The sequence below is a fragment of the Notamacropus eugenii genome, chromosome 4 (genome assembly GCF_028372415.1).
Source record: "Notamacropus eugenii isolate mMacEug1 chromosome 4, mMacEug1.pri_v2, whole genome shotgun sequence".
NCBI lineage: Eukaryota > Metazoa > Chordata > Mammalia > Diprotodontia > Macropodidae > Notamacropus > Notamacropus eugenii.
This window is the reverse complement of record NC_092875.1, coordinates 175,696,514-175,719,313: the sequence shown is the minus strand read 5'-3', so window position 1 is coordinate 175,719,313 and position 22,800 is coordinate 175,696,514. Positions and strand designations below refer to the sequence as shown.

Sequence of the window (22,800 nt, the reverse complement as noted above, 5' to 3'; positions counted from 1 at the left end):
CCCTTCTTTCCCTTCTTCCTTCTTTGCTTCTTTCCCTCCTATCCTTCCTTCCTTCCCTCCTACCTTCCCTTCTCTCTTTCTCCCTCCTTTCCTTATCTTTCCTTCCCTCCCTCCCTCCTTTCTTCCTTCCTTTTCCTTTTTTCCTTTTCAGCATGTAGAGGGAGGTGGAAGAGAGAGGGAAAAAATGAATGGTTGATAACTGAAAAGACAAAATACCCAAAATTTAAAAAAAAAGGAAACTTTCATTGATACATACTAGCTGTTCTTTATTTAGGTCAAGAGAGCAGTTTCAATGGTATTTTCCTTCACAGAGGACCTGAAAAAAGGTGACCAGTAGGACCATTGACATCATTTGTGGCTTCAATGACTTTGGAAATTTACTTCCATCCAGGGAAGATTCCTGGAGGGCTTCCCTACCTGTCAATGTCAGCAACTGCTAACAAGAGGCAAAATGTGAACTCTACCATTCATCCAGTGGCTGTAGCACACTCTGATAGTCATGGGCTTGAGGATGGGAGAGGAAGGGAGGGGAGGAAGAGACAGCGTGAATTATTATGACTACATCACTGTTTGATATGAGTTTTACCTATGACAAAGGTGTGGTATAAGAATGATTGTCAGATCTCATAAGATACCTTGATCTATTCGGAGTTAAGTCACTATAAAACAAAACTAATTATACATACACAGCATAATGACGTGCATTTCTATACTGTGTGGGCCCTGTTCTATGCAACAAAGTGTCAGGATGGAAAGAAATTTGGCAAATGAAAATACTGACTGTATCTAGGAGATGACTGCAGTGAATCCTGGATTGTCAATTTCTTCTGTGATTGTTTAAAAGTTGGAAGGATAGGGAAGAGGCAGGAAAATAATCCATTGTGAAATATTCAATAAAGGCAGGTGGATGATCTAGATACATGTCAAAGATAAGCCCAGAATAAAAGGAAAACCTTTCCCCTCTGGCATCCAAGGTAAAATAAAATACCTCACTGATCTGTATTGACAATGTCAAGGTTAGATTAGTCCCTTGCATGTAGAAGGAACTCAATAAAACATTGTTGATTAGTTTTAAGATGTCAGAGAAGCATTTTATCTCACTGAGCCTCAGTTTCCTCACTTGTTCTACTGCAAAACTCACAGAATCACTATGAGGAAAGGAATGTGTAAAAGACCTCTGTAAATGAAGTATTCAACTCACCACACACATTATTGCTACTGTTTCCACTATCAATATTGCACTGGTATTCCAAGTCTTCATTTTTTGATTCTCCTTCACAAGTCAGGGACAGGGGATGGAAGATCACACCCAGTGTCCAAAGCTGAGACTGTAAGCAGAGGAAAAGTGTATAACATCCTAGAGGGCAAACCTTCCAGAATTAGAATGAGATGGAAAATGGTGAGGATAGCTCAAATGTGTTCATGCATCTTTTCAAATGCTGGAACTACTGGGAGGTCCCTCATGGCAATTAAAAAATTTTAAATCGTTTAACACCTGAGGAGCTATAAAGAAGGATGAAGTTTCTGCACAGGTAGCCTGGGGCTGAAGAAGGACCCAGCAGGGAAGGATAGGGTAGTGAGCGGAGGTACGCCTAATGGCATATTTTATTAATGGGTAAGATACTAAAATTATGCCTATACTATTACTGTAGCTGTCTAAACCAGGGGTGAGGAATCTGTGGCCTCGAGGCCACATGTGGCCCTCTAGGTCCTCAAGTAGAGTCTTTTGACTGAATCTACATGTTGCCTTGAGGCTCCAGGTTCTTCTCCACCCCTGGACTTGAAACTACAGCAGTATAGTATAATAAAATGAGGTCAGGAGACCAGAATGGGTCCAGAAGGCTCACAATAAATGAAATTATTTGTACTTAATATGGATTTATTTCACAAAGTCATTTCTAGATGCTACCAAGTAAGTGTAAGACTGAGACACAAGACTGAATGCCAGGATCAACTTCTCCTACTGTCAAGCAGTCAGGAGTTCAACATCAACAAAAATAATTGAAAACAAAAGCAGGACACATGTATTTGTGTGTGTGTGTGTATATGTATATATATATATATATATATATATATATATATATATATATATATATATATATCTCCCTGCTATTTGGGTTTATGGTGAGGGTGGCTTCACAGTTTGATGCCAATGAAAACATTTGCCTAACAACTATGTTCTTTTTTTAGGAAAAAAGAGTTCAGAGCTGTATACCCCAACAAAAACTTGTTTTGCCAAAAAAACGAGGCACATCTTTTGCCAGTAATGGAGCTCATACTGTTAAAGTTCAATATTTTGATTAAAAAAAAAAAGGTCTTGACTATTTTCCTGCTGTTTATGAAAATCAGATGAAATGTACGGCTACTCAAGTACGAGTGCTCACTTCTTAAGTAACACAGAAATTGCTGATTAAGGCAAACTATAGAAGAATACTGCAGTCTCTGTTCGCGTTGCAAGCTTCACAAAGTGTTCTCATGACCCTGAGAAGCCAATGGCACAAATATTATCATTCCTATTTTTCTGATGAGGAAATGAAGGCTCTGAGGAGTTGTCCTATATGTAAGCACTAAAGCTATTAAGTACAAGAGTTGGGACTTGAAACAGCCTGGTCTTCTGGTTCCTGATCTAATGTTCAGAAAGCTGTGGTAATCTAAAACTCCTAGGGAATTCCCTGCTCTGGACAACTAGGACTTTAGGTATTTAAGCACATTTTTTTTAAAAAAAATGACCATTTTTTTCTTAAGAATGTAATGAAAATAATTTAATCTTTTCTTGATGACTCAGGTTTTCATTAAGTACTGTACTGTGCTATATAAAAGGTGATAGCCTGAAGGGTTACGAATACATATACATATGTGTGTATGTACATATGTGTGTGTATATGTGTGAGTGTTTGTGTGTAGTTAGTGGGTTAGTTAATTACCTAGGCTAAATGGCCACAGATTTCTGACCTTTCTGAGTTTCTGTGTATTTGATTTTGATAGTTTTCCTCATTGAGAGTTTTCATTTACATTCACAGATTGGAAAGGCATCTTCAAAGCCACCTAGTACAACCCTTATCTGAAGCATGAATCCAACCAATCAAAACTTTCACACATTACATGTAGGTAGGGTCATCCCAGGAAGTCATTCAAAGTGTTCATCCAGGGTAAAATGAAAACCTCCCGTGATATGGAAATCACTATATCCCAAAATAATCCATTTGACTCTGGGGCTGATCCAAGAGGTAAGTTTCTCTTTATGCTGAGCTGTAACTCCCAATTACTGGTCTTAGTTCCACCCTCTGGCATCAAAGCAGAATAAATTCATAAAGATGGCTACCATGTCACCTCTAAGTGAGCTCTTCTCTAAGCTAAACATTTTCAGTCTCTTCAAGCAGGTACAATCTTTCCCAATTCTAATTTGCTACTTCTAATGTGCTATGGCCAGATTACAAAGCTAGTTAGAATTGTATATAAATTGAAAGTAAACAGAAATTGAAAATAAAAACTGGTCATTTAATTATTTATTCCTGGGTGGAGATTTACACATCATCTGGTATCTTGCTTCTACTTTTATCAGAGATTTAAGTAAGAATTTCAGAGCCTTAATATGCAATCTTGATAAATTATTGCCTGAAACTCCTTTTGGAAAAGATCTTAAAATATCTTACACTCTTCAGATAGCACACCAAGTAAAATTCCATTATGTTAAAGATTTCTGGATGAAAAGATATCAACACCAATTATAACAATTTCATGTAGAAATTTAATCAATGTACATCAACTGCCATAGTGAGGAGCCTAAAAAAACACTAAGAACCACATTAATCAGCAAATACTTGCTTTTCTTGCCAAATAGAAAGCCACAGCAGCCAACAGTAATACCAATTTAGAATATAAATTATTTTGTAAAATTTTAACAGCAGAGAGCTGAGAAAGATTGTGAGTTGCATCACTTTATAAGACAGAAACAGTGGAAGGTAAAACTAGTTTATGGAAAACTCACCAAAAGACCAACTAAGGAAAGTCATGCCAAGGGCATGGAGTGAAGTGGGAGGGAGGACAACAAACAGGTGAAAGATGGAAAAGGACTGAAAAGTCTAGTTTAGTTTTTAAATAAGAAACTCTTTTCATCATCCAGAACACATAACTGGGAGAATGACATAATTGGGAGGGCACTGAAGAATGAATCTTTAAGGCATCTGAATGATTTTCAAATTCATTGAAAAACCTCTGATTTTATGACGACCAAAAACAAAGTGAGAGAGAGCAATAAAGTCTGATCCATAAGTCTACTTTCAAATCTATGTAATTTTCTTGTGAAAATAATCTCCATGTGCACACAGGGCATCCTTGGCAAGCATATTAGATGGGAATACAGGCAGGCTTTTGCAAGTGATATTCCACAGCAGATCACATCCTTACTACCTTGGGCAGCTAGGTGGTGCAGTGGATAGACCACCAGCACAGAAGTCAGGAGGACCTGAGTTCAAATCTCACCTCAGACATTTACTAGCTGTATGACCTTGAGCAAGTCACTTAACCCTGCTTGCCTCAGTTTCCTCATCTATAAAATGAGCTAGAGAAGGAAATGGTAAATCACTCCAGAATCTTTGCCAAGAAAACCCCAAATAGAAAGTTGGACACTACTGAAACAAATGAACAACAAAATTTATTACTGTCAGAGAGAAGATCCAGTACAGAGTACAAGCTGAAGGGAGATTCCATCAGAATGGTAAGATTCTCTATATGGTCTTTCCTATGGATGATATTGTGCTAATCACATCAAACTCTGGAACACTGCAGAATCTCCTAGAAGAGATCCATAACCACTCAAAAGAACTCAGACTAACTATCCTTCTAGATCAAAAGAAGTGGATGAATGACACATATTATCCAGACTTTGATTTTTGTGGCTAGACCCCTGAAGTTGGAGTCACAAAAACCTGAGATCAAATCCCACCTTAGACACTTACTAGCTATGTTACCCAAGGTAAGTCACTTACCCTCTGTCAGTCTCAATTTCCTTATTTGTAAAATGGAGAGAATAACAGCATTGACCTCACAGGACTATAATGAGGATCAACTGATATACTAAATGTAAAGTGCTGTATCAGCTTTAAAACATTATTTAGATGTTGGCTGTTGTTATTCTGAAACTATGGTGTTTTGTACAATAGTTTATATTCATATAGCACTCTACAAAGCATTTTGCACCCACTATCTGTTATTTTATCTTCATACTATCTCTTGCACTTTGATAGGACAAGTACTACTATCATTTATCAATGAGGTAATTAAAGCTCAAAGGAGCAGCTAGGTGGCACAGTGGATAGAGTGCCAGGCCTGGAATCAGGAAAACTTGAGTTCACATTCAGCCTCAGACACTTAGTATCTGTGTGACCTTCAGCAAATCACCTAACCCTATTTGCCTCAGTTTTCTCATCTGCGAAATGAGATGTAGAAGGAAATGGCAAACCACTCCAGGATCTTTGCTAAGAAAACCCCAAAAGGGGTCATGAAGAGTTAGAGACTACTGAAACAAATGAACAACACAATTAAGGCTCAAAGAGGGACTCATCCAAGGTCCCATAGCTAGTAAATGGGATTTGAACCCCGCTACCCTCAGTCTAGCATTCTATCCACTAATTCAGTGTTCTCAAACTCAAATGGATCCCTGTGGCTGTGAATTTACTTAGAAAACCACAAAGTAACATCATCTATGCTGTATAATGATTTTATTTATTTTGTTAAACATTTCTCAATTATATTTTAATCTAGTTATGCCTCATTTTGGAGTTTTTCCAGAAGATATTGGCCAGTAAGTTTGACACCTCTGTACTGTGGCATGGTGTCTTGGCTAAAGGTTCATACAGTTAGTTGGATGTACTCAAACTCCTCTATATCAGTGAAAAATTCAGATTCTACCCAAATCAAAAACTAATTTTACTGATAGCAGAAGATACTAAAGGATACCAAAGTAATATAGATATATAGATATAGATATATACATACATAGATATATATATACATACATACACACATATATGCAAGACCTGCTTGGCAGGTGTAATCTACCTTTACCAGAACAAAATTCTGGTATATAAATCTGGGTGCCATGTTAAGTTAACTTCAGCTGGTCTTATAACATTAGGGCAAATATTTAAATGCTTCCCCAGGCTCAATCTTCCATGCCACTTCCTATTCCATGCTTGACTGGGCAATCTGTTTGGTGCAGTAATGTGGAAAAGATACCTTAATTGAACCAAGTGATCCTGATGGTATTCACTGTTCTCATTGAGGCCAGATGTATCTGAATTCTCAAGCTCTTATATAGATGAGGCTTTCTACCTTCAGAAGCATATAGAAAAGAACAACCTTTTCTTGGGAAGGGAGGAGTGGTATAAGGGAAAAATTTCCTAGGCAGTTTTGGTTTCATTATGCTTCCTCACACAAAGGGATAATAAAAGATACTAGGAACTTCTACTGTTTTGAATTAAATTCAAATCTGTAAGTATTTGTCAAGAAGTCTGCTATGTACCGTGGACCTATTTACATTACTTACTAACTTATTTTTAAAACTATACCCTGTGTACTGGGTATTTTGTACCCACTACCCTTCCAGGTACTATCTTCCTGGGCAGATACTATTGTGGGCCAGAATTACACCAATTAGTCCCACGAGGGCTCTTTGTCATGTTACCAAGTTGCTAGAATCTGTGGGGACTGTAAGATCCTGGGAGGTCTCAGGCTTACGGGCTGGATGCACAGACTAAAAATACCTGCTTCAGGAGACAGCCTTTAATTCTTACTATTCCTATCCTGCATAAGTCATGACTCATTGAGAACCTAACCAGGGGTATGCTGGAGCCAACTCCAACCAGAGAGGTATTGTTAAACTTTCAATGTGAAACATTTATAAATCAAAATTGTCAAATACAACAAATCAGAGCTTGATTTGCTGTTTTGCTGATTGTCTGAGATGAGTTCAGTGAAGTTTTCTATAAAGGGTCAGAAGGCATTTTAGGTTTTGTGTGTCAAGAGGCAAAATCGAGGATATTATAAAGGTACTTATATAAATGAGAAAAAAACAAATTCCCAGAAAATTTTTATTAATGAAATTCAAAATATAACAATCATAATAATGATTGAGTAAAAAATTTTTTTGTAATACACATCTACTGATGAGAAGAATGAAATTCTTCTTGCAGGGACAACATTTTAATGAATTGAGGTTCAATGTTAGTGTTCGCTACCATCAAAATAAACTGCAAATGTTCATCTGTTAATGCTGATCTGAATGAGGTTTTACATATTTTATCTTTGAAAATGTGTTTGCATACAGATAGGTACTGCCTATTACTGAAATCAATCCATAAGCATATGATTTTAATTAAGCGTATTCATTACTTGGAAGGTATTTGATATTTGCCCTTTAGAATCACTACACTGGAGGTTAATCATTAAAATTAAAGGTGAGGTAGAAATTCCTCAATCGCACAGGATTTGAAAATATGTAAATTTCCTTCGCATTTGCATCAAAATTCAAAAATATCTACTGGAACTATATGTAGTGTGAGGTTCAAAAATATCTACTGGAACTGTAGTATGAGCTCAGAAGATATATCCACTGCAAATTTGTGTGGGAATGGAGATCTCACTTCTTGTTTTAACTTTTTACAGCACAGGAAGTATATAAAGAATCTTGGGAAGTCTATAAAGCAATTGCCTGTTATTTGTGATTTAAAATTTTTGTTGCTGACTTGACTTTACCACAGTATAAGTTTTGCATATAAGCTCTGTTTTCCTTTGTAATTTTAAGTCAGATTCATTAAGAAACCTCATTGAGTGCAGCAAAAGTGAATTTTTAAAATCATTCATGTGGAATAATAGTGGTTGAGAGGTCTTCTCATTCAGAAAAAAATTCAATCTCAGTACTAAGCTCAAAAAAAAAATCATTAACAAAATTATTTTCTTCTTTTCTTGTTTAGCATGACGGATATGCACTGGTCATAGAAAAAGTAAAATGTCATGGTACAGCAATATATGTGGCACTGAAAAAGCTGCATCAGAGCAATCTGCATGGAGTGCAGTGAGCAGCAGGGTGAAATGATGAGAGTCACTCAGGATCTCTGTTGTCACCACTTGTCTTTGCTGTCACATAAGGAAAGCAGCCATAGATGATACATAAATTAATGACCATGGCTGGGTTCCATTAAAACGTTATTTTAAAGTGTAAAAACTACTCATAGTTCCCAAGTTGTAAAAAACAGGCTGTGAGCTAGATGGTCCATGGATGGTAGTTTGCCAATACTAATACTAAACTTAAGAAAATGGAGAAAATACTTACAATGCAGATTAAATTTATAAGCATTTCGAAGGTAGATTTTTTTAAAAAAGAGCCAACGGTTAAACGTTTACTGACATATCCCTGAACGTAACCCAGCAGAGAGCCACAACCTAACATCCCCATCAAACAGTTAGATGTCAGCACAAATATTCCTCAAACTTCCTGAGGATCTGTATCCTCAGAAATCACTGGCCAACTGTTTAGGCTTTCTCCCATTTGAGATTCCCTACAAAATGCTTATTCCACCTCCCAGCAGACAGTTTGCTAGTCACACCTACTCCAGTGAGAACATACCTGATACTTCCTTATCACCTGGAGATAATTTACAACTGAGCATCCATCTTCAAACTGAGACGGCCACAGAGTCATTCCTCCTTCAACTGTGATATTTGTGCCTTATTCGCTCTGGGCTAATTATGGCTGGAAATAGTAATAAGAACAATCACAACAGCTAGCAATTATATAGTACTTTGGGGATTGCAAAGTATTTTATATACATTATTTGTATGATAAGACGTTGGTTCTTGCTGGAGAGAAAGCAAAGACAGACTTGACACAGTTGTATGATAATGCAACAGAGTATAATAATACTTTATCTATCTAGAGCTCAACTGGCTGACAACCTTGTCTAACTAGAACATCTGTGACAACCAAGAAGAAAGCAAAAAAAAATAATAATAAAGGTCTTAAAGTCTACTCTTAGGGGAATACTCAGTTTCTCACCCATTGGTTACTTTTCTCTTATTTTACACACAGTACTAAAGACCTTGGCTTCCAAATCTATGCCAAATTCGAGATCAATAAGGAAGAAGTACTATTATAATCAGACATGCTAACCACAGCAAGGAATAAGAGCTGACAGCCCAAGAAAAGGAGGAAACATAAACATTATAAAAAGCAGGCATGAGAATTCAACAAGCAAAGTAGTTTGGGACCATTTAGAATAGGATTAACAGCTATTCAAACCGTAGCAAGCTCAGAGAGCATCTCTGCAGTATGGCATATTAAAATACAATCATGGACCTTCATAATGGTGATATTGAGTCCTCATGAGTAAACTACGGGAGGGAGGCAGCATGGTACAAGGGAAGAATACTACTTCTAAAGTGAGAGGACCTGGATTTAGAGTCTGCCTCTGACATTTTTATTGTTATTCTTATCATCATCATTGTTAATAACAATAATAGCTAGCATCTATATAGCACTTGGAGACTTGCAAAGTACTTTACAAATATTATCTCTATTTGATCATCATGACAAACCTGGGAGGTCGATGCTATCATTATCTCCATTTTATAGATAAGGAAACTAAAGCACAGAGAGGGAAGCTATACAACCAGCAAGTGTCTGCGACAGGATCCAAATCCACCTTTTCCTGACTCTGAGTTTAATACTTTACTTACTGCTTTACCTAGGTGCCTTCCTTAACAAAATGTATCACTCCGGGAAAGTAATTTAATTTCCACGGGCCTGAGTTCACCTCAGTTGTAAAATAAGGAGGTTAGATCAGATGGGTTCTGGAATCCATCCCTAGATCTGTGGTCCTATAATGCCTCTAATCTCTTAAAGGAGATTGAAAATGAAAGTATAATACTGCATTTAATAGCTTACATTCCAATAGTATTAAAGTTTTCTTGTTGAAGAGAGCAAACCGTTACTTATGGAAAATTGAGCTTTTCTGAATGTTTAAGCACAGAGCTTCAGTAACGCATCTAGTCAAGGAAGACTATTGCGGTGCTATTTTGTGACCCAAAGGGTAGGGTCAGGGAAATTTCTACTGCCTCTATTAAAGATGATATTTAGGAAAGTAGAGCACCCTCAACAGCCTTTTTAGTCCTCTCCTGTTGTCTTCTAATTCCAATACAATTCAACATACATATATGCACTATCATATGCTGAAACTGACCCCGCCCTCACAGTTTACATTGTATACAAGTGTATACGAAATAAATACGATGCCTGATGATTCTTATATCCACCTATTCTGCCCCAACTTCTCAGCTTACCTCCAACTGCTTTTCAGACATCTCCAGCTGGATGTCCAGTATATATCTTAAACTCAATATATCTAAAAGAGAACTCATTATCTTTCCCCTTAAATTCTCTCTGCCTCCTACCTTCCCTATTACTGCAAAGTGTAACACTATCCTCCTAGTCCTTCAGGACCTGAGAATCATCCTAGATTCCTCATTATCTCTCACCCTCTATTTTATGTCATGTTATATTTATTATATTATATTGTTATATAATGTTATATTATGTTACATTACACTATACTATATTGTATTATATATAAAGCTGTTGCCAAGCCTCTCAATTTCACTTTTGCAACATCTCAAATACATTCCCTTCTCTCCTTTGACACTGTCACCATGCTGGTGCAAGCCTTTACTACCTTATACCTAGATTATTTCAATAGCTTGCTAGTGGGTCAGCCTGATTCAAGTCTCTTCTCACTTCATTCTCCATTCAGCCACTAAAATGATTTTCTTATAGCAAAGAATTGATCACATCATATCCTCTCTACTCAGTAAACTTCAGTAGTTTCCTATTGCCTCCAGGAACAAATATAAAATCCTTTTGGCATTCACCACCCTTTATAACCTGGTCCTCTTCTGCCTGTCTAGTCTTCTTATACCTTACTACCCATCAGATATTCTTTGATCCAATGACACTGGCATTTTGGCTGTTCCATGAACAAAACAATCCATCTCTGGCACTCTCTTCCATCCCTGGAACACTCTCCCTCCTCCATGCTCCAACACTCTCCTGACCTCCCTGTCTTCCCTTAAGTCCCAACTAAAATCTCACTTTCAACAGGAAGCCTTTCCCAACTCTTTGTAATCCCAGTGCCTTCCCTCTGTTAATTATCTCCTATTTATCCTTTATCTGGCTTGCTTTATAGATATATAAATATATATAAATATATACAACAAATGTTTGCATGTTGTCTCTTCCATTAGATTTTAAGATCCTTGAGGGCAGGGACTACCTTTTGCTTCTTTTGTAGCCCAAGTGTTTAGCATATAGCCTGGCACATAGTAGGCACTTAATAAATACTGACTGATTGATTGATTGAGGGCACTAACACCAGGGGAGAGGGGAACTAAGCTGAGTATTGCAGAAAGTTAGGAATATAAGAAGGCAGAGGAGGTGGGCAGATACAGCATTTTAGCCTGGGGGATCACCTGTACAAAAGGAGTAGGAAATGAAGTGATATATACAAGAAACAGTAAGTGGGCAAGTTTGCCATGAATAGCGGTAATATTATATAAGACAAGAAATACAAGCTCAAGAGAGATTTTGAAGGATTTTAAATAGCAGTCAGAAGCCTTTTTTTTTCCTCCTAGAAGTAATAGGGAGCCAATGAAACTTACCTAGCAGGGGAGTAACATGGTCAGATCTGTGCTTTAGTTTGGCAGCTATGTGAAGGATGAATTATAGAACTGAAATAAAACACCTACTTCAGTAAAGTTTAAGTGAGTTTCTTGGGTCTCTGATTTGTGAGTTGTTAGTCATTGCGTGTGCTAAGTGTCTATGATTTAAGTGGTTGTGTTCTACAAGATGGTGTGAGGGAAAGACAGGAGCTGCTGCTCCCCTTTTTGCTTTCCATTGTTGTAAATATCATCCAAAATGATCCCCCCAAAAAGGTCTAAAAATTAGTTCATCTTGCAATTAACAGCATATAAGAGAACCTGATCTGATATTTTGTTTTTGGGGAGAAGGGTGAGGAAGAAAGGTTTCCAGAATTTCTAGTTGTGTCCAGTTGTGTTTAATCATATGAAGCAGCTAGGTGTCACAGTGGATAGAGCACTGAGCTGGGAATCAGGAAGACTCCTCTTCCTGAGTGTGAATTTGGCATCAGATACCTACCAGCTGTATGACTGGACAAGTCATTTAACTCTGTTTGCCTCAGTATCTCATCTACAAAATGAACTGGAGAAGGAAATGGCAAACCATTCCAGGATCTTTGCCAGGAAAACCCCAAATGGGGTCACGAAAAGTCAGACAACAACTGAACAACACAACAATCTACCATTACCCCAACACTGTGGCTTTCTAATTAGTTTTTTTTTTGGGGGGGGCAATTAACAAGCATCAACATGTACAGGAAATAGATAAGCTCTGATTCAGTGAAGTTCAGAGTGGTGGAAAGGACTCAGAAGCCATTTTCATTAACCATTAGCTTCAGTCTGCTGGACACTAACAGGACAATGCATCCTCAGGCTCATCGGCACACTTACTGCATGCTGAGTTATACTATATAGGTAAGCTAAATTACACTGTCATAATAAGGCAGATACCATTGAATGTCAGATGTCATGAGTGGGAAAATCAGACTCATTAATAACATGAACCTTGTTAGGATCCTATCCCCAAGCAGTGCTGAAAGGCATGACTTTAGTCAGTATATCAACACAAATGCGCATATCTTTAAATATATTGAATAATAAATAAGTCTTCTCTATAATTTGAAGGGGGAATAGATAAATGCAAACTGACTTACTGTGTTGAACAAATGGCATATGGTATACATGTATATTTATAAATTTTCTCTCTCCTTCTCCTAACACACATATACCAGATTCTCTGCCTTTTAGGTTATTGGTCTCTTGCCCAAGTTCAGAATGCCTGAATCAGATATGTTCAGGATCTCCGACGCCAGTATTTCCTTGCAGACTGTCGAAAAAAAAAATGAAGCGTCATCCACCCTTCAGGAAACCCGACTGTTGCCTTTAATCCTTGCCAAGACAGGCAGAGTAGAGACAGAGGCTATTAATGACCTTTCCCAACAAATTCTGAGGTTTCTCTCTAACCACACTGAGCAGATCCATTCTGAGACTGACCATTTGTTGTTCCATGAGGCTAGAACTGAGGGATAAAGAAGTCAGCATCCTCTTTCTTTGAAAAGGGTGATTTTGAAGGAACTATGTAATGTGAGAGCTTGGAAATGTGAGGGGCTAAGTAGCCCAATCTCTTCATCCTGTGAATGTGAAAGCTGAGGTTCAGAGATGTTAATTGACTTATTTGAGGTCATAAAGGACATCAGGGACAAAACCAGGACTAAAACTCAGGGCTCTAATTACTTAGTTCTACTACACCATGAAATTTCACCCTCTCTCTTTACTTAGAAATTAGAAACTAAGACACAGCAGACAAAGAGTAAAGTTGAGTAGTGAGAAGAAAAGGAGACAGCTTAAAGGAATGATGGCATTCATGACCTCCCCCCATTGATAGTGCAGAAAAGTGTGAATGTACAACTTATGCTCTAGTGAAAAGATTCTAGGGAGAAGGCCTATTCAGTGCTGGGGAATGGGTTATACCATGTCATTATGAGTAAGAGAGAAAGGGGTGCTCACTCAGAGCCCAAGGCTACATGGTCCTATTCTGGTGAAAGTTCAGTCTAGGGTGGATCCCATCTGAGTCTGTCTAACAATGGCAGTGAATGGGACAGAGGGGTGGGCAGCTCTATCCTAGATCCTAACCCAAACAGCTATACATTCTGATCACATGTTCACAAATTCAGGGAGATGGAAGATATTTTTGAAACTACATAATTCAACTACTTCATTTTACAGATGAGAAAACGGAATCTCCAAGAAGTAAAGTGATTATTCATAGAATCACAGAATTTTATGATGGGTGCATAGTGAAATAGGCAGCCCTTCTATACAGTCTTCCCTTGTGTGGGAAGTGATAAGGTCAGGGTTGTTGGAATTACAGTTGTTGATAAATAACCAATGCCTTCGTACTCTCAATTAGTTTCAGTGACAAAACTGCAGTTTTTTAAAGTTGAAAAGAATAAAATGATGTAAATGGCTTAAAGGATAAAGGAGAGAGATGAACTATTTATATTTTTATGGTAAAAATCATAAATAGACAGAACACAGCACCCAAAGAAATGTTACTTAAAATATAAAAGCTGCACGGATGAGAGATAAGGACACAGAACAAACATATGTTCACTCATACCTCTTCACATTAACAATAACTCTCTCCGTAAAGCTAATTTTAATTAATGAAGCCCTTCAGATTACACTCCTATAATTATTAATATTAACCCTTGATGGACAAAGGAATGGTGGGTTTAAAAGACTTCCCTTCCCCAACATCCTGCAATTAGATTATAATAACAGAACAATGACATATTTATAAACCCCACTCTACCCCAACTCTTACTCTAGCACTTCTACCCACATTATAATCAGTTTGTTTAAGACTTGGATTCTTGACCTGGAGTTCATGAGCTTGATTTAAAAAAAAAGAAAGATAACTGCTTTTCAACATAATGTTTTCTAGGAAGCCTATGCATTTTATTTTGTTCGTCTAAAATATTACTCTGAACGATCCGTGTGCTTCACTAGACTGCCAAAGAGATGGGTCCATGATACCAGAAAGGGTAAGAACCCCTGCTTTATTATAAGGATGTATTTCATAAAGGGTGGATGGAATCAGAGACTCAAAGAACATGGGGGCTAAGAGGTCTTGCTCCAAGAGTACTGGAGTTTCTTGAGCAGGGGAGTGACATGATTAGACCTTCACTTAAGGAAAATCCCATCAACTTGTAAATCCTCAGTATAATGAATTTAATCTTAAAGTCAGAACTGAGGATTTATTTGATTAGGTATTTAAAAATCTATCTACAAATTAAGTAGATATGGATGAGGTCATTTTTATAAGCACTTAAAAAATACCCCTAAAATGTATATTCTTTAAGCAACAACGTGCCATGAAGAACCCAGAAGGCTGGAATGTTATTCTGTCCCTTTTACTCCTGCGTAGGAAGGAATGTTTCCAAGAATGGATTTGTCTAGGATAACATTCCTATAAAAGCAAGTGATTTCACTTTTTACGAAGCTAAAAAAATGTGCCTAAAATGGCAAAACAGTCAGTTGTTGGGGGTTTATATTTTCTCTGGAAAGGGGTGGGGGAGAGATGGAGGGAAGGAGAGAAAGAAAAGGAAAGGGAAAAGGAAGGGGAAAAGGAAAGGAAAAAGGAAAGGGAAAAAGGGAAAAGGAAAGGGAAAGGGAGAGTGAGATTGCAGCTATAAACTGACCACACCTAAAAGAAGTGACTCCCAAGGTTAAAATATAGCACATACCCCTGTCTCTAGCTCAGTTTACTTGGTGTCAGGATACCTCAGAGGCAAAGAATTACTATACATCTTCCTTCTGGTTGAAAAAGAAGTCTCCTCTCCACAATAAGCAGCTACTCAGTTCACTGGAAGGTGGGGATAGGAACAGAACTTGCATAAGCCTCTAACAAAATATTTGAAACATCTTTACTTTTAATGGGATGATAGCCAACAAAAGCATTTTATAATTTATTACCAATACAGACACTGAGAGTTATTATGAAGGTCAAGACGATACTTAAAACAAATAATCAAACAAATATACAACTATTTATAATCACAGCCATTTTGGTTATTTGGTAGCCCAAATGCTACCAAATGCACCTGAACTTCATGCTATATTTTCATTTTATTATCTTGGGAATTCAAACTCTATTCCCTGCAGCCAAAGAGAATACTGTCCCCTCCTCTAATTTGTTAAATATGGGCAGCAGCAGTAGAACATATTAGTTTATCATGAGCTGGGTGACATGGGAACTTCCAGGAAGAACTAAATTATGCCTCCTAGAGTCAGTTTCCAAGAGTTTTTTGTCAGACTTTGGAAAGATTTTCCCAGGAAGGTTTGGTGATTTTGTTCCCAGGTTGAAGCTGGTATAAATGAGACTCAGACTCTTATAGAATGAACTTTAATTTTGTCTTTAGAAAGTGATAGATTATTTTTCATTCTTTTAATGCAGACTATACATGCCTACCTTTTAAACTAACCAAAATTGAAATCAGCACCACCTTGAAAACAAACCAAAGGCCAATATCTGAACCTACTTTTAAGAAGGGAGAAAACCATTTATGATCCCTGTAATAGAAACATAATGAAGAACCCCATAGAAGGAAAAATAAACAACATAATAAGGTAGAACAAGGGAAAACTTTCAATCAAACCTTCTAATGAGGTCATGAATATAGAAAACAAATTAACCAAAACACAAATCTAACTATCTGTTTGTCTGTCTATCCATCCATCTATCTATGTATCTATCTATGTATCTATGTATCTATCTATCTATCTATCTATCTATCTATCTATCTATCTGTCACTAATTCCTTTTCTAAATCCAGTCATGCATAGTCAACTACCTTCTCACATTTCCTCCTCGATGAACTAAAATCAGCTCCAATTCAACATAATCTAAAAACGGAACTCTTACCCAATCCTCCTCTAAATGTCATTATTTCCACTGAAGGCAATAATTTTCTTAGTTATCAAGGTTCACCCAAATCCAAGACCCCCAGAATCCTCATTCCTCTCCCTCTCTATAATCAGTTAGTTTCCAAAGTCTCACCAGTTCACTTCTACTGCATCTCACGCATTCTTCTCTTTCTCTGCACTCACCCTTCTACCATCTGTGCTTCTGGTATCTCCCTCTCCATTCAAGAGGCAAAATAATCCTCACAAGACACCTTCAGAAGGTCCCTATTGCCTCTAGGGTAAAGTACAAGTTCCTTAGCTTAGCACTAAAGGCTTTCCACAGTCTGGCTCCAAGCTATCTTTCTAGTCTTATTTCATACATCTCCCATTCACAAATCTTTCTCTTTCTTCAAGGCTTAGTTCAGGAGTTATACTTCCTCTACATATTCCGATTTCCTCAGTTGAAAGTGTTCTCTCTCTAAATTTTCACACAGCATTCTATTCTCTCCTCTGCCTCCATTATTTTCAATCTTTAATTATACTTATTTGTGTGTATTCCTGATCTCTGCTCCTTTCCTACTTAGTACAATGAAGGCAGAGACTGTTGTTTTGAGCAGGTATTTAAATAAAAAAAAAAAACTGTTTGTTGAATTAAAGCCTCAGAGGCAAATTGAGAGGACTAAGGTCATAAAACTAGTCAGTAACAGAGGTGACACTAGAATTCAGTCCCCTAACCCCATGGCCACATTCTCAAGGATAGTGTTAGAAGTATTCTGAAATGAATGAAACAAAAATAAGAAGGAATGTTACTACTCTAAATGAAACAAACCCTGTCATAATATAGCCCATATAAGCTCTGAGGTTCTTTAGCCTAACTCTTATTCTCACAGATGAGTTCTGCAGCAAGGGCAATTCTCTCCCTCAGGGCTCTAGGGGTACCCTTGACAAGTTGGGAAGGGGAGGAGGTGTGATTTTCTAATGCATTTAGCTTGAGACTCATGGACATATTATGTTAGTTATTTTCATGGCCTTACTTAGATAATGTCCCTTATTGTTGAGGTCAGGGAACCATAAGTTGAGGTCTGGGGTCCTTGGGACCCGAAAATAACAACTTGTTAGGTCCTGCCCGAATGAATTTGACCCAAGCCTTCTTTCAGTCAAAGTAAAACAAAGTTTATTAAAGATTTGCCATATTGGACTGACTCTTAAGGTGCCTAAGCATTTGCTACACTTGTATTGACAAGCAGGCCAGATAGAATCTGAGCTAGATTGAATCTGAGTGCCTTCATGGAGGAAAGAAGGATCTCATATACAGAAAGACTGTGGTGATGGGAAGAGGGGTTTAGAGAGGGTCTTGAAGAGGAGCCTAAGGAGGATTGTAACAGTAAGGACCCCAACATACACAGGAGGGCCTGGTGTACAGGTTCTTAGATCTTCTAAAAGGAAAGTAACTTCTGAGAGGTCAACAATCTACTTTAATCAAGCACATATATTATTCACTTAGTTCACGGGAAAAAGTCAGCACCAAAGTTCAGGAACTTCAGAGAAAAGACAAACAGAAACAAAGATTAACCAACAGATAGGGCTTCCAACTGACCGTAAGCAATACATACACCACCGATCAACAGACAGATCCAACTGTCCGATCATACATACATAGTTATCAGAGAGAGAAGCACCAACATCTGGGTTTTCAAAGGGGTTCCTTAGTGGCTGCTCAGTTTCCCCTCAAACAAATACTTCCAAAGAGTAAGATCCAAAGTAAAACCTCACCTCAGAGTATTTATATACTTTTCAGAGCCAGAGGGCATCACAACCTTTGAGAACCAGTGGCTCACTAGAAAAATAAGGAAAGGTGTGGGCCTTCCCTAATCAAGCTTCCCTTAATGGGCAGGCCCATTAATGGATAGGGAAGATTTTTTAGCTCTCATAATTACCATTACAAGGATCTTGATGGGACTGAGGTGACTAGAGGTCAGAATAAAGAGAGTGAGATTTTGATGTGATCAAGAGTGGAAAACAACTGAAAGCAATCTGGGATCAATAGACAACGGAGGACCAGGCTAGGTTAAGGGTAACAGATTTGGGTAAGAAAAACCAGATTAAGTGGGATGATTCATGGAGAGTTCAAGGGGGTTCTAAGAGTCTGTATCCTATCATTACCAGGAATGTTTTGCCCTTTCTCCTCTATCTATCTTCCTAGGTCTAACTCAAGCTCACAGACTTCATTAAATTTTCTAATAACTATTCTAGCTTTCATTGATTGGTGTATAATATGTATTTTAATACTTAATTGTATTTTCATTCATTCTACAAAAGGAAAGCCTATATATGCAAGGCATTGTGCTATGCATTATACAAAAATATATAGCCAAGGTCTGTTCTCAAAAGATAGTCTACAAAATACAATATCTTAAATGCATTTCTTAAGGTATCTTATATTACTTGCTATTGTTTTATGCATAATAGTCTTGCTTCCCCAAAGAAATTATATATTCTAAGAGGTCAGAGACAGTAGTTTATAATTCTTCTGCACTTGCTTATTCTTCTTAATGTCATTAATTGGTATAACAAAAATGCTACTTTTGGTGAAATGGCCTTGCAGGGGGCAGTTATTTCCATAACAATAGTATCATAAATGAAAGATTATGTTTCTGGGCAGCCAAAACTCAGAGCATAAAACTTTAAAATTTGTCTTTCCAGAGACCTTAGACTATAGTAAGCAATAAGGAGGAATAGGCTGGTCTGGAGAATTTCTTAGCTATCTTAGAAGACAGGTGTGCATGCCTGAAACCTTATGTAAGCAGAGGGATCACTGAGGTTTGTAGCTGATGGGCAACCAATGGAGAACCAGGCATAAAGAAAGAAGAGAACCAAGTGAGGTATGAGGCTGGAGACATTTGTCATGCATGAGAAGCAGAGGTGAATGAGGCCTTTTAAAAGCCTGGGATGCTAAAATGTTCGGTGATGTCCTGAAAAGAGAAAAAAAGAAGGGCTAACTTTTTTTTTCTTCCAATTCTCTTATCTCTAGTACAAAATCTAACTAGAGAAAGATTTTCTGAGATGATTAAAAAGTTTTCTGACTCTAAATCTAATGCATTTACTACCCTATCACACAGTCTGACCTAACCAGGATACAATCTAAGGTGTCAGACAAATTGGGAGGGAGCTCTTATGGCAATCCTATAACACAAAGTCAAAAATGAATGTCCTACTCCTACCAATTAAATTCATTTGGGAATAGCCCTATTGTTCATTATCAGGATTCTGATACTGATCCAGCTGTCAATTTCCTCTAACTACTAAGCTGAGTAATACAATTGACTGTTTGATGTGTTTCGGGTGACCCTACCACTTTCATCTACTGCTACAGTTCAATAAGCACTTATTAAATGACTGCTGTGTGCCAGACACTATTACCAATAATACCAAGGATACAAATCAAACTCAGATTTCTAGCCAAGCCTGAATCATTTGTATGAAACTCTACTAAGGTAGAAAGAATGCTGATATGAAGCTTGGAGTGGGGAGAGAGTAGAGAGTGAGAGTTGGCATTGCCATGAGAGTTTTTGGAGAAGAAAGACATTCCTCACACATTTTTGAGAGAGACATTCATAGTTCCAGACTCTCTTTGAGATCAACTCCAGGGAGGAGAAAGAGAAAGCCTCCCTTGCAGACATGTAAGGGAAACTGGTTCCTCAATATGGACCTGATTTCCAGCTTGCTTTGCAAGAGCTTTCGTCACTGGCCCCTCTCTCTTGCTGAGCTATCTTGCCCCAGAAGAAAAGCTTATTTGCTTTATCTATTTTCTAGTATATTTGAATAATACAGAATTCCTGTTCTCTGTTTATTCTTGCCTTGGATAAATGGGTTTACTTGCTATTCACTAGTTGTTATGGCCTTTTGTGTAATGACTTTGGGAAGTGGCCAGACAGATGGCTCAAAGCTTGGGGTACTCACTCTCCCTTTAAAAAATAGTGACCAGAGAGGTTACTGGTTTTTTGTTCTGAACCAATTATGCCCTTAGGCTAGCAGTATTTAAGGGGACAAATCAACATATTCTAGTTCAACATCCTTCTCTCAGAGGAGTAAAGAGAGATCAGCCTGGTGGCCCCCTCTCCTATTCCTTTAAGGGAGAAAATGCTATCTCTCTTAGAGAAGAGTGAGTAACATTCTAAAGATCTCTAAATGTCTCTGCTCAAGTCAATTATTTATATATTTAGACTTTCCATGAAGGCATACATGCCTCACACAAAGTAAGCTTATATTCAAGTAGCTTAAACTCTATTTGGGGCAGAGTACAACATGTACACAAATTCTGATGGTTAGAAAGCACTACTAGAAGGGATCAAGGAACACTTCTTATAGAAAGTACCACTGGATTCAAGCTTTGAAGGAAGCTAGAGATCCAAGAGATAGGGTGAGGGGAGAGAAGGAAGAAGGGAAGGAGGGAAGAAAGAAGAGAGGAAGGGGGAAAGAGGATGAGATGGAGAGGGGGAGGGGAAAAGGGAGAGGGAGGGGATGGGGAGAGAGGGAGAGAGAAAAGCTAGAAACTGTGAATTTAGGAGTCATCTGTGTAGAGCTGATAAATGAATCTAGGACAGCTGATGAGATCACAAAAATTGTTTAGAGGAAGAAAAGAGACCCCCTCCATCCATTTCAGCTGGCCACTATTTCATTCTCTCATTTTCAGGAACCCACGTTCCCCATGTAAGTTTTCAGGAACCCACGTTCCCCATGTAAGTTTTCAGGCAATCGTGACTGTTAAAGAGGGTATGTAAAAAATTAAGAATAAATAAAAATAACAATAATAGTACTATATTAGCAGAAAGCAAGGCACAGGGAAAATTATTCTTAATGTTTTTATTATTTAATTTGTGAGGTGGGGGAGGGGTAGAGGAAAAGCAATAACCATTATGAACAAAAGTGAAATGCTTTTGAATTAAAGGAGTGTTCAAAGGGGTTTCAGGTTCATTGTTTCATTAATAATCTGAATTGCTTCTAGGAGATATTCCTAAATCACTTGCTTGTTCCTAAATTATCCAGTCCACCTAAGAACTTAAACTCTTCTTCCCAGAAGTCATCTTGCTAATTTAGGCACCAAAATTTGATTTTACATATGTGTACACATACATACCCACAATCTCAGAAAGACGCGTGTTACATCAACCAAGTGCTGGAGGGTTCAGTTGGAATGGGCACTCCAGGGAGCTCTTCTTCCCTGACTTTCTTGCCAATGACCCTTTTTCTTTTCTCCCTCTCAGTTGGTTGATGACACCCACATCCAACCCATCTGACTGTCAGGACCAATTTTCCCTTTCCAGCAATGGTGCATCAAGTCCTGCCAGCCACACAGACCCCTCCTGCTGTTACCAACTATAATCCTTTTAGTAAGATGGTGGACCACCAGGCCTTGCCATCTGCCTTGCTAGTATGCCCTAAGGACAAAACAAAACACAACAGAATGCTACAGCTAGAACAGGGCTTAGCAATCATCTAATTCAATGTTCATATTTTACAAATAAGAAAATTGAGGTTCACAGGTTAGCAATGAAGAGTAAAGATCCTGGGCACCTAGGTTGAGCTGATCTCATCTTTGGTGATTAGCTTAAAACCATCACAAGGGAAAACTCTGATTTTGTGATGGGGTTTAAGTAAGGAGGAATTAACTACGTCATCAGAAAGTGACATTGTTTACTTGGTGAGTCTGATTAGAAAAAAAAAATTGAAACATAGAATTTGCAAATGGCAAGGAAATGAGTGTTATTCACCTTACAGATTAAATGACAGCTATGGGGATATATTATTATTTAGTACTTTCAAATATATAGATTAGCTCTCAAGGATAAATAATTTGAGGTCCATTAATCATGTCTTTAGCAGACATAGACTTGCCTTAATAGCCCTGACCCTTAAGAGCTGGTTAATGTGTGTACAGCACTGTATAAAAGAAAAGCTATACAGAAATGTAAGCTATTATTTTACTTATACTAAACAAATTTAAGACCTACCTCTTTGCCATAGCTGATCCATATAATGTCCTCTTACTCTAACCTTTGCACCAGCAATCTGGAAAAATGACCTCATTTTATTCCAGTCCTCCTTTACTCAATTTTACATAATCAAATACTGTATAGATAGAAACCCCAAGAAATGGTCAATATTAAGTGTCTGATTCACAGAACCAGACAAAGACGATATGCTTAA

General features: G+C 37.8%; 1 protein-coding gene across 12 annotated transcripts in view; it reads right to left on the bottom strand.

Annotated features, from left to right (window-relative positions):
• FARS2 (phenylalanyl-tRNA synthetase 2, mitochondrial) overlaps nucleotides 1–22,800 on the bottom strand; it is a 643,321-nt gene that overhangs the window by 162,225 nt on the left and 458,296 nt on the right. The window contains exon 7 of one of the 12 annotated variants that reach the window (XR_011965889.1): nucleotides 8,627–8,752. The exons of the other annotated variants lie outside the window; for them this stretch is intronic. The gene's annotated coding sequence lies outside the window, so the exon portion shown is untranslated. The remainder of the gene's footprint in view (nucleotides 1–8,626; nucleotides 8,753–22,800) is intronic. 12 annotated transcript variants of the gene reach the window in all.